General features: G+C 45.5%; 1 protein-coding gene across 3 annotated transcripts in view; it reads left to right on the top strand.

Annotated features, from left to right (window-relative positions):
• The first annotated feature begins 10,834 nt into the window (after positions 1 to 10,834).
• Positions 10,835 to 11,382, top strand: part of KLHL13 (kelch like family member 13) — a 207,315-nt gene continuing 206,767 nt past the window's right edge. For 2 of the 3 annotated variants that reach the window (XM_040468019.1, XM_040468015.1), the window contains exon 1: positions 10,835 to 11,124. The gene's annotated coding sequence lies outside the window, so the exon portion shown is untranslated. Of the gene's footprint in view, positions 11,125 to 11,186; positions 11,206 to 11,382 lie in introns of those variants that run through there. The other variant, XM_040468016.1, reaches the window with a different exon arrangement.

Below are 11,382 nucleotides of genomic sequence, written 5' to 3'. Positions count from 1 at the left end.
TGCTGTGGCCATAGTTCAGAAATCCCCGGTGTAGTCTGGAATATGAGGAAAAGTCTCCTGGAGCAAAACATTAAGAGACACCTGAAGAATAGCAGAAGTTTTCTAGGAGACAGCACCGGGGAATGGTGTGCTTAGACAGTGGAAACAGCGTATGGGAAAGAATTCGGATTAATAGAGGTCTGTCAAGGGCTTCGACCAACTCTTTGCCAATCTAATTTGCATTTCTCTATGTACTCGAGAGTAATACACATTGGTTTTCTTATAAATCTTCCATGAGTCCAAACCTTCACACGTTCAGACAACGCATGGCTATTATTCACAAAATGTCCTCTGTTCTTAACTCGGTACACTCAGTGGGTAATTGGCCGGAAATGTAATAGCTGGCTTGTGCGTGCAACCCAAATCCTTTACGATGTTCGTAGGTTTTCTACGTAACATTTGCTATTGTAGCATATTACTGCACGATGCCGTTGTAGTTTATAAGCGGTATGTGGAAGACCCTCTGATGTGTAGACGACAAAAACTTGCATTTTTCCGTGTCATTTCCTGCACTCAGAGGGTACTGTGTGAAGGCGGTAGTGCTGGAGACCATTTGGTGGTATATTTTATACACAGAATTTCACATATATATGTAATTTCAGCTTACTTTAGGTCAGTAAACCAGATCTTTAGACCTCCAGCCATTAGCCACGTGTGCCTGCCTATCTAGCAGTTGGAATGTGGCCAGTCTGAACTGAGATGTGTTCTAAGTGTGAAATACACATCAGACTTCAAAGACTTGCTCCGAAAAAGAGGAATGGAAAATATCTCGTTGATTGTTTTTTGTAATGATTACATGCTAAAAAAAAAATCGTTTTGTTTTATTGCATTAGATGCAATATGTTATTAAATTAATGTCACCCTTTTTTTCACTTTAAAAGTGTGGCTGCTTGAAAATTTAAAATTGCATTTGTGGCTAACATCTGGGGCTCACATTATATGTCTATTGGCTGGCACTGCTCTAGGCTTCTTTTTAATTTTCTTTAGTGTTTATTTATTTTTGAGAGAGAGAGAGAGAGAGAGAGAGCGAGCATGAGTGGGGGAGGGGCAGAGGGAGACACAGAATCCCAAGCAGGCTCCAGGCTCCCAGCTGTCAGCACAGAGCTTGATGCGGGGCTCGAACTCACGAACCGTGAGATCATGACCTGAGCCGAGGTCGGATGCTTAACCAAATAAGCCACCCAGGCGCCCCAAGACTTCTTTAATTTGTCTATCTCAGCGAAGGCTGAGGCTAATCAGAAGACACGGCTAAGGTGTGCTCTGACCATTAGCGAGCATGAGGAGTCCTCACTGCTGGTTAGTAAATGTTTGGCTTTTGAGTCGAATCAGTTACTGTAACAGATCAGCATCTGCGGATGCGATGGAGACTTTGTCCGGGGTGAGGGATTAGAGGAAGAAACAGGATCAGATGCTGCTCGGGTCCCACCTAACCATAAGAGGAGATCCCGAACACCGTCAGGTTTATGAAAGTGGGACGGACCACTGCTCCCAAGGAGTTCTTGCTGCCTATTTTGGCCCTGAAATAGCAAGGCTAGTCCGTAAGAAGGAAATGCCATGTTACGGCGGCGGAAAGTTAACCCGAAGAAATAGAAGCCAAGCCCTCTTATAGACAAAGTGCCCGTGTTCACGTTCACTGTCGCCAAGAATAAAGATGGCAAACCCTGGCGAAAATAGTTTGCGATGCTCCACATTTCATCTTCAAGCACGTTAGTGACGTTAATTTGTGAATCGTCACAATTTGTGACATGTTTACTGAGCGTTATTATCCCATTGATGAATTAGGGAAGAGTCAGGGAAGGTGGAAGGCTTGCCCATGTTAGAAGGTGTTCAGGAGGGCTCACCTGCCAGCATGGAAAACGGGAAATGGAAGCCCTTTCGAAGGCCGGCTGTGGTAGAATAGCACGTTTTCGCTTTCTACATTCCCCTAACAGAATTAAACAACTGTACGACAGTTTTGTAAATTGACATTGACTCAAATGTACCTGCTGGGTTTGATATTTAAAGCAAGGATGTGCAGGGGCGCCTGGGTGGCTCAGTCGGTGAAGCATCTGGCTTCGGCTCAGGTCATGGTCTCGCAACTCATGAGTTCGAGCCCCACATCGGGCTCTGTGCGGACAGCTCAGAACCTGGAGCCTGCTTCGGATTCTGTCTCTCTCTCTCTCTCTCTCTCTCTCTCTCTCTCTGTCTCTCCCCTGCTCCCACTCTGTATGTGTGTCCCTCTCTCTCTCAAAAATAAATAAACATTAAAAAGAATTTTTTTTTTTTTTTAAAAAGCAAGGACGGGCAGACATTACTTTCTCCAATGTATTTGTTTTTGTAACAGTCTTACTCTGGGCCTAGTTTGTTTAGAGTATGGATTACTTGTTTGTTAGACATATTTATTTATCCCACAAGTATTTGTTAAACCCTCGTTATCACCCTTATTCCTTACATCAGGAAGCTTACAGTCTAGTTAAGAAGTGGCAGACACGTAAAAAATACCAGAAGGTGTTTTAGGTACTCTGATAAGAGAAGTAGGTTCTAGATAATGATGACGTCCAAGACTTAGGTAGCACTCCCTATGGGCCAGGCACTATTCTTTTGTTTAAGTTTATTTATTTATTTTGAGAGAGGGGGAAAGAGAGGGAGAGAGAGACAACAAGAGAGGGGCCAAGAGAGAGGAGAGAGATGATCCCAAGCAGGCTCAGTGCTGTCAGCGTGGAGCCTGACACGGGGCTCGATCCCATGACCATGGGATCATGACCTGAGATGAAATCAAGAGACAGACATTTAACTGACTGAGCCGCCCAGAAACCCCAAGGACCAGGCACTGTTCTAAGTGTATTCATGTATAATGACTTATTCAGCCTTCAGGAGAATCCTGTAGATAAGGAATTACTAGTATTCCCATTTTACTGAATACTGTAAATGGGCAAAAAGAGATTCAGTAATTTGCCCAAGGTCACAGCGAGTGGCGGAGCTTGGATTCAAACCCAAGTAAACTTTGCTCTTCACCACTGCCCAAAGGTGTGTGTGCATTGCCACCTGGACGGACAGGAAATGCTTCTTAGGGAAATTGACACTGGAGCTGAGTCTGGTCAGAGGAGAAGCTGTTTGCTAAGATGGCAAGAAGAGGGCTTCCTAGTATGGTGATCGGAACAGAGACCTGGCAAAATGAAGCACTTACCTTAAGATTACCAGGTTCAGGAGAAAGGAGAGGGGAAGGTGGCGGGGGGGGGCGAACAGAGTAGGCCATTCAGAGCTACAGGGAAGGAAAAGGTGGGCAAACGAGGAAACTCGAAACTGCTGACAAAGTGAGTTTAGCAGAATATCTAAGGCTTCATTTACCTGCATGCCCTTTTAGCACAGACAGCTGAAAAACTTTAACTCGATTTAAGTCACCGGTTGTGTGACCCAAGGCAAATCAGTTTAGTTCTCTGGGCCTCACTCTTCTTATCAGTGAAATCAAGGTTGAAGACAAAATGATCTTTGAGTTCCCTTCCAGCACTGGTCTTGTGATTTCTGTGGGTCTAATGTGCAAAGAAGGAGCCAATTTTGAACTGATAAGTGACATATTTAGATATGCATTTGAGAAAGAGGACACTACGTTATATGGTAATAGCATGGTAAATCTTCAAGGTTTATTTATTTATTTTGAGAGACAGAGAGAGAGAGAGAGACAGAGAGAGACAGAGAATCCCAAGCAGGCACCGCACTGTCAGTGTTGAGCCCATGCGGGACTCGAACTCACTAACCGTGAGATCGTGACCTGGGCCGAAGTCAAGACACTTAACTGACTGAACCACCCTGGCGCCCCTTGTGATAAGTCTTTAAAAAGGCATCTGAAGCTTTAAACTTCAACAGTTGCTTGGACACTTCTACCTGGAGAGTGTTACCATGTTCCCCTCCACTCTCACTTCTATGGTTATAGCACACCTGATTCTCCTTTGGTTCTGCTGTGTTCTTGTTTCTTACTTGGAGGTGGCCTCTTTTCCATTGTTCTTTTGGTGTCTCATCGGGCACCTAAGACTTCTGTGAGACTGAGTTCCCCTGAGTTTTCTTAATTCTTTCCATTGTTTTAACCACCATCTCTCTGTAAATATGTTATGATTGCCCTGTTTTATTTTGTTTTTGTTTTTTAGATATTATTTTAAAGTAATCTCTACACCCAACTTGGGGCTCTGACTCACAAGCCCCAGATCAAGAGTGGCCTGCTCTACTGACTGAGCCAGCCAGGCATCCCAACTGCTCTACTTTCCAGCTCTGGTGGGTACAGTCCTATTTAAAAATGACGTGGCTAAAACATGACTTTGCATCAGATTTTCTCTGAAGCCTTTTCTGTCAGAAAAGCAAAATCACATTGTTTTCTTCTTCCATGCTCAGTATAGAAAAATCATAAAGTACAAACAAACGAAAGAACATAATCACACCCATATTCCTACACAGCAGTGGATAATTACTGGTACTATTTCATTGTATAGTTTTCTCTGGATGTACCTATATGTGTATACTGTGTTGGTATCATACATACTGTTTGGCAACCTATCACGAACCTCTTTCCATTTCAATACATAAAAGCAGATATCACCTTGAAAGACTGAATTATTCAGTTATATACTCTTAAAATGTATTTAACCACATTCCTGATGTTGGGAATTTATTTCCAACATCCATATCAATAGATACAACAAACAGTGTTTATATGAATTCCCTGCAGCTCCAATCGTGCCTAAAGTCATGACCACGATTTCCCCCAATTTTTTAAAATAAACATATTTATTTATTTATTTACTTATTTATTTTAAGCAAGCTCCATGCCCAACGTGGGGCTTGAACTCACGGCCCCAAGATCAAGAGTCTCATGGTCCACTGACTGAGCCAGCCAGGTGGTCCCATTTTCCCAAATTCTTAATGGCGAGGCTAAGATTTTTCCCATCTAGTCTAGATTCCATGTGGGCCAGAGATTAGTTCATGGATCCAGAAGTCAGTACCTGATAAAAAAGGGGCCAATCAGAGACACTCCAATGGACTATGGAACTGGGTTTTAGAGATCCTAGCTTCAGTGTGGTTGGTCTCTTGAATAGGAGGAGATATAGAATAGGGGAGATATAACCTAAGGGTTTGTGGCCAATCATATCCTACCATGCAGCCAGGAAAGCATAAAGTGCCGAAATAATAAGAGAGAATAATGAAGTAGATTCCTGGATAACATACAGAGACAGAAGATGGAGATCGTCCTGCCAACTTTTCAGTCTCTGATTCTAATCCATTCCTGGATCTTGACTGTATCCCTGTTTTTATATTCTTATTCTCAGAAAGAGAATAAAATAGAGACAGTGCAGTTTGTCCAGGCATGTGACTGATTTTGTAACAGCTTTATTGAGATACAAGTGACATACAGTGAACTGCGTGCATTTAAAGTGTACAGTTGATAAATATTGACGTTTGTCTACACGGGTGAAACCGTTACTGCAATGGTGATAATGAACATATGAGTCACCGTTAAAAGTTTCCTTGTACTTCTTTGTCATTCTTACTTCCCCTCACTCCCTATTCTCAGCCCCAGGCAATCACTGATCTGCTTTGGGTCACTATAAATTCATTTTGATTTTCTAGAATTTTATATAAATGGAATCCCGTACCTCTTTTTGTGTGGCATCTTTCACTTAGGATTATTATTTTGAGATTCACCCAGGTTGTTATATATATCATGTTGTAGCATGTCGGTGGAGAGACAGATAACAGTTATACACTACTTCTTGTAGAAGCCTGCTTGTTTTCTCCCCTTGAAGATTTTACGAATGTAACATGTCTAAAAAAGGAACTTTTTCTTTTTTTAAGTTTATTTATTTATTTTGAGAGAGAGCATGGGGGAGGGACAGAGAGAGAGAGGGAGAGAGGAAATTCCAAGCAGGCTCCACATGGTCAGTGCAGAGCCCAACGCAGGGCTCAATCTCACGACCAGGAGATCATGACCTGAGCCCAAATCAAGAGTGGATGCTTAACCGACTGAGCCACCTAGGTGCCCCTAAAAAGGAACTTTTTATGCAACACCCTTCCCCCCAAACCTTGCTCCGATCTTCCCCAACTTATTAAATGACATCGTCTTTCATCTAGTTGAATGGGTCTTCCTAGTTGCTGGGTCATCCTCTTTAGTAGACCTTTAATCCATGTGCTTTTTGTCTGTCTCTATTGCCACCACCCTATCCTAAGCTGCGTCATTGCTTGTCTGCCTACTTCAGCCTTCTCGCCCGTCTCTCTGCTTGGCTTTTGCCCACGGCCAACTCAGAGAAGCCATGGTGATTCTAAAACATACATTGCCTCTTATCGCTCTCATGCTTAAAGCCCGTCAATGGTATTATTTGCACTTGAAGTCAATTCCAAACTCTTCACTGTGGCCTGCAAGGCCCTACAGGATCTAGCCTTTGCCAGCATCTCCGACTTCACCACGTTCTCCTCTGCTCCCTCGGTACTCACTGGCCTTCTTTCATCCGGCAAATGCACCAAGCTCTTTCCCACTGCAGGCATGTACCCATGATTGTCTTTTGTATGAATGGAAGACAGAAGGAGAGAGGGATTGCAGCCAGAGGGTGACGAATGGGCAAGTTAAAAGGGAGACTCGTGTATTGTTTGAAGACAGAGTAAGAAGTCAGTTGAGACATAGAAACTGAGGACCCTTTGTGCATGTGGGGGTCTCCGTAGGTGCAGTTCTCTGTAGAGTTGGCTGGAGCATCTAGGTTAAGAGAGGAACTCATCCGATAGCTTTATTTGTAGAATCCTATGCTTACAGAGTCCCCAGGAAAGTTTTGATTCCTAACCCTCCAAATTCGAGCTCCTGTAAGTATTAAATGCATAGGACCTGTGCTGAGAAGTCAGCTCTGCAAAGTTTTGACAGAAGAGGGCAGGCTTAGAATCTTCTCAAAGGCCCCCACACAGAGTTAGAGTAGCTTATGGCTAGGGTCACCTTTGATGTTAGAAAACCTGTACAGATACTTTAGATCCTTTCCTCCCTCTGACTCTTCCAGCTCGAGCTTGGCCTCTTCTTGAAGCCCAGTTAAGAGCTCACTTATTCTAGAGTTCATTATCTGACTAAGGGGGTGGGAGCATGTTGGTTTCTCTTCACTCACCAAGTGTGTATTTCTTTCTTTGTGTGTTCAAACACATAACCCTACCTCCATCACACTATATAATATATATAATATATTGGGATATATTATATATATACATATATGTATATTACGATGAAACATATATTATATATATAACATATTATATATAAAATATGTATAATATATAATGTTATATATAATATATATACAATATATATTATATTAATATTTATAAATGTATTTATGTATATATTTATATAATGTTATATATCATATAAATATATTTATATGATATATAAATATTAATATATAAATATATATATAATATATTAATATATAAATATAATATATAAATATATAATATATGTGTGTATATAATACACATACGTGTATACACACACACACACACACACACACACACACACACACACGTTTAACTGACTGAGCCACCCAGGCGCCCCTCTGTCTGTCCTTTAATCAAAGTTAACATAATTGTAACTCTTGGGTTTAACCTCTGTTAGGCACACAGCAGGTTCACAAATGTGTCTTGAGGGACTAGGCATCAGCCATGGCTTTGTGCTCTTTGGGGTGTATGTGTGTGTGTGTGTGTGTGTGTGTACATGTGTGTCCACATCTGCCTGTGTGGCCTCTGTCTTGGTGAATTTTTGCAAGTATATAATTAAACTGGTGCCATCAAAACTTTGGAGGGTGTGGTAGGCAGAATTCTAAGATGACCTCCAAGATTCTAGGTGTGTGGTGTAGATGCCCCATATATTCCCCTCCCCTTCAGGGTAGTATGCTGTGAGATCACTCTGACGATTAGGTTACATTGTATGACAGAGGTGAAGAGATTTTGAAGATGGAATTAACGTCCCTTCTGGACGTGAGAGCTCTCCTGCCGACCTTGACAAAGCAACTGCCTATGTTAGAAACTGCCTATGGAGAGGGGCAGTCTCCGGAGCCTGTAAGTGCTGAGAGTCTCAATCCTACAACCATGAACTGAATTCAGACAACAGGGTGATTGAGCTTGGAAGTAGGACTCTGAACTCCATGTGTGAATGCAGGCAGGCTGACACCTTGCTTGTAAAGCCTTGTGAGACCCTGAGCAGTGCACCCAGCTCGGCCCTGCCTGGACCCCTGACCCATGGAAGCGGCAACAACTGTGTGTGCTTTTAGGCTGGCCACCAGGTTTGTGGCAGTTAACAACGACTCGTACAGGGGATACTCCAGCCAGCATTTAAAATGTTTGCCCTGATATTAGTTGGGTAGAGCTGCACCACAGACTGCATGGCTTAAACAACAATAAGCAAGAGAAATTTCTCTTCTCACAGTTCTCATAGAGGCTACATGTTGAAGATCAAAGTTTGGTCTCTTCGGTGGCCTCTTTCCTTGGCTTGTTAACGTCTCACTGTATCCTCACATGGTCCTTCCTCTGTGTGCGCGTGCGTATGTGTCCTGATCTCCTCTTCATGAGGACAACAGTCGCGTTGGATTAAGGCCCACCCTAAACACCCCATTTCCATTTAATTACCTCTTTAAAGAAGAATTCATCTCCAAATAAAACTGCATTCTGAAGTATTGGGGGTTACGATCAAACATATGAATTTGAAGAGGGAGACACAATTCAGCCCATAACAGCCATTAGCCTTTTCTGTATTCTTTTCACCAGTATTTTCTTTTGATTGTTTTCTTATTTCCCAAATCCCTGTCGTATCTCCCCATTCTTCAGATTTTTTACCATACAGTAGCATTTCAAATGCTTTTCTTAGTTCTTGACATTTTTGGGTACAGGTTAACATGTTAAATCCTTCATAATTACATCTCTAGCTTGTAGTGACTAGTCTGATATTTTACATTGACATTCGCCACACACACACACACACACACATATTTTTTTACATGTTTACAAGGTACTTTCACATGCCTTATTTTATCTGAAATCCAGAAAAATGCAGTCAGCAAGTCTGGTCAATATCTTTATTATCCCCACCCTAAATTCAGGAAAACACAGGGCACCTGGGTGGCTCAGTTGGTTAAGCGTCCAACTTCGGTTCAGGTCATGATCTCGTGATTCACTGGTTCATGGATTTGAGCCCCGTGTCAGGCTCTGTGCTGACAGCTCAGAGCCTGGAGCCTGCTTCAGATTCTGTGTCTCCTTCTCTCTCTGCCCCTCACCCCGTTGTGCTCTGTCTCTTTCTGTCTCGAAAATCAGTAAGCATTAAATTTTTTTTTTTTGGTAAATTCCACATAATAGGCGTTTTTTTTTGGTAAATTCCACATAATAGGCGTTTTGTGTGTAATATACATATACGATAATTAATGAATAAGCATGGTGGAGAAGCCGATGAATGCATTCCGGTTAACAAATATGAATTGCGTGGAAAATATTGACGGATAAAAGATAGCAGTGCAAATTCCATGTGCATTTGGAGTCTCTTCACCAGTTTGATAAAGCCTTACGATGTGGTCATATCTTTAGTTCTAGAAAGTTTTCCAGCAGCTGATTATTTTCGAAGTTACCTACAATCCGCTGCTTGAATTTCAGTGTATGGAATTTGAAACACCAAGTCAGCAATGTTGAGATCTCAGATACCTGCTCCGTTTACCGGTAGGCAAAGTGAGAAATATTAGGAAATATAAAGACCTAGTCCCCACAATGCCCCCGTCACTTCCTTAAGAAAACAAAACAAAACAAAACAGTGAGTAAACTGGCTGTTAACAGCAAGCTCCCATTATTTTTCGGAGGAGGAGCCTGGAATTACAAGGAGACAAGGCAAAGGGAGAGGCGTAAGAAGGTGGCCTCAGGCTGTAACCTTCTGGAAGGCAAGCAATGAATAGACCTGCAAGGGGAAAAACAGGCTTGACTGGGGTTTTTGTTGGGAGCCTGGTGGCGGAGGGCTTGGGCGCTGGCATCACACTGCTCGGGATCCCGGGTCCTGCTCTGTCCCTTGCTCATTGCATAACCTTCGCAACTCGTTTGACCTTTACGCCTCAGTTTTCTCACTTGCAAAATGGAGATAACGCTCATGTGCACCTCGCGGAGCAGCGGTGAGAGTTAAGCGAATTGGTAATAGTTCAGCGCGTGGTTCGTAGTAAACGCTCAGCAAAATGTTAAACTGCCGTATTTGTTGTTATTCTTCCTGTTTCTTCATAGTCTGTACTCCCGTGCGGGGGGTGGGGGGGTGGGGAGGCGAGGGAGCGCTCATCGCACCAGAAGGCTTGTTTGGAGGTGCGCGCCCCGCCGAGGTGCAGGCGGCACCGCTGCCAGGGCACACCCCGGCTCCCGGGCCCTCGGTGACTGTGACGGGCCGAGACTACGGCTGGCCTCCTGCTCGAGTGGCCAACCCGGGGCGCGCGCGCTGCCGGCCCCGGGTACTTGACAGTTTTCACCTCTCCTGCCTCCCGGGCAATAGAGGCCATGTGTGCTCAAACTCGGGCGTCCCGGTTTCGGAAGCGCGAGGGCCACTTGGCGGTCCCCGCCCCCACCCCCTGCCCGGGCCCACCCTCGCCGCGCGCTGGCGGTGGGGGAGGAGTTCTGCTCGGACCCTACACAAGGTCCTAGCCCCAGCTCCCCCCCGCCTCCCGCGCAGGCGCCGCCGGGGCCACCCCCGCCGCCATGTTTCCCCCGCCCGCGCGCTCCCTCCCCCCGCCCCCCTCCCCTCCTTACGGGGCTGCCGCCCCCTCTCTCCCCCGCCCCCCTCCCCCCGGTGAGGTCAGGCGGAGGCTCTGCCGCTGCGGCCGCAGCAGCTCAGCTCCCATTCCGGGGAAGCCTGGAACGGGGACTTTCGAAAATAAGTGGAGCGGCGTTCGGGTTAGGGTCCGCGCTCTCCGCCTGCGCGACGGCGAAGTGACCGGGGCGAGCAGGGGGTGCGGAGGTGCGGGGGCTGGTGTCTCGCAGCCGGACGGAGCCCCGGCTGCGCCGCGCGACTAGCTCTCTGGCCCTCCGAGCGCAGCAGCGGGCTGACGGGCGGCGGGACGCGGGGACGCGGCAAACAAGGTGAGGCAGGGTCCTGAAGTCGCAGGGGCTCCATCAGCCACCTCCTCGCCTCCGGGACCCGGCGCGGCGAGGCGGTGCGGGGTAAGGAGTTGCGATCTGCACCAGGGGCGCAGGGACAGGGGACCAGCTGGACTCTTTGCACGCCCCCCACCCCCCTTCTTTCTCTCTCGCGTGCGGGTGCGCGCTCATCCCTGCACCTTCTCATCCCTACCTCCCGGACTCGCTGGCTCCGCCAGACGCCTGGCTTCTTTCAGGACA

This window comes from Herpailurus yagouaroundi, unplaced genomic scaffold, assembly GCF_014898765.1.
Source record: "Herpailurus yagouaroundi ecotype Mexico unplaced genomic scaffold, PumYag 67641, whole genome shotgun sequence".
Lineage (NCBI taxonomy): Eukaryota > Metazoa > Chordata > Mammalia > Carnivora > Felidae > Herpailurus > Herpailurus yagouaroundi.
This window is presented reverse-complemented; position numbering and strand designations above follow the sequence as displayed.